Source organism: Mus caroli, chromosome 11, assembly GCF_900094665.2.
Source record: "Mus caroli chromosome 11, CAROLI_EIJ_v1.1, whole genome shotgun sequence".
NCBI lineage: Eukaryota > Metazoa > Chordata > Mammalia > Rodentia > Muridae > Mus > Mus caroli.
Genome location: NC_034580.1, coordinates 70,514,062 through 70,515,715, shown reverse-complemented (window position 1 = coordinate 70,515,715; position 1,654 = coordinate 70,514,062).

The window sequence follows — 1,654 nt, the reverse complement described above, 5'->3', positions numbered from 1 at the left end:
TTTAAAGATTTACGGTCTTCAGACACACACCAGAAGAGGGCATCCGATCCCATTACAGATGGTTGTGAGCCACCATGTGGTTGCTGGGATTTGAACTCGGGACCTCTGGAAGAGCAGTCAGTGTTCTTAACTGCTGAGCCATCTCTCCAGCCCCAGCCAGAACTCTTAGCCACTGTGCTACCTTTCCAGTGTCGTTGTTGTCGTTGTTGCTGTTGTTGTTGTTGAGATTTTTGTATAAGGGGTCAGCCCAACCACTCAATGAGTTAAGGTTCTTGTGGCCAAACCTGACAACTGACTCCACCAAGCTATCCTCTGACTTCCACACATGCACATGTATGTGTGTAGATGTGCCACAGGGTATGCAGCCAGAGACAACCTGTAAAAGTTCTCTCCTTCTGCTATATGGTTCCCTTGGATTGACCTCAGGCTGTCAGGCTTAGCAGCAAGCTTTTATACCCATAGAGTCAGCTCACCACGTTTTGTTTCTCCCTTCCTCCTCCTCCTTCTCCTTTCTTTCCTTCCTTTCTTCTGGCACTGCTACCAAGGATATGAAATCTACGTTTCTCCACCCCCCCGCCCATTTTTCTTTTTTTTTCTTTTTAAAATTTATTATAGCCAGACTTGGTGGCGCATGCCTTTAATCCCACACTCGGGAGGCAGAGGCAGGTGGATTTCTGAGTTCGAGGCCAGCCTGGTCTACAAAGTGAGTTCCAGGGCAGCCAGGGCTATACAGAGAAACCCTGTCTTGAAAAACAAAAACAAAAACAAAAAATCTATTATTTATTTGTAAGTACACTGTAGCTGTCTTCAGACACCTCGGAAGAGGGCATCAGACCTCATTATAGATGGTTGTGAGCCACCATGTGGTTGCTGGGATTTGAACTCCGGACCTTTGGAAGGAAGGGCAGTCAGTGTTCTTAACTGCTGAGCCATCTCTCCAGCCCCCCTCTCTAGTTTTTCAAGACAGGGTTTCTCTGTCTAGCTCTGGCTGTCCTGAAATTTGAGTACTGGGATTAGAAACCATGTTTCTTGCATGTAAACTCTCCTATGTTGTTATATCCCTTAACATTTATTTTTTGGCACAGGCCTATATGACCCTGACTGGCTTGGATTTTTTTTTTTTTTTCAAGACAGGGTTTCTCTGTGTAGCCCTGGCTGTCCTGGAACTTACTTTGTTGACCAGGCTGGCCTCGAATTCAGAAATCTGCCTGCCTCTGCCTCCAGAGTGCTGGGATTAAAGGCGTGTGACACTACACCCGGCAGCTTGGAACTCTCTATGTAGAGTAGGCTGACCCTTGAACTCAGAGATCCACCTGCCTCGGCCTCCCAAGTGCTAGGATAAAAGGTGTGTGCCTTGGAGCTGAAGAGCTGGCTCAGCAGCTAAGAAGAGCACTTGCTACTCTTGCAGAGGACCTGGGTTCAGTTCCTAGCACCCACGCAGTAGTTTACAACTACCTACAACTCCAGTTCCAGAGAAGCTGATGTCTTCTTTTGTTCTCCATGAGCACCTGGCACTCACAACTGTACACATACATACATGCAGGCATTCAAATGTAGACATAAAACTAAAATAAATATTCACAAAAAAAAAAAAAGTGATGTACCACATCCAGCCCTGAAACATTTTTTCCTGTTGTTTTTTTTTTTTTTTTTT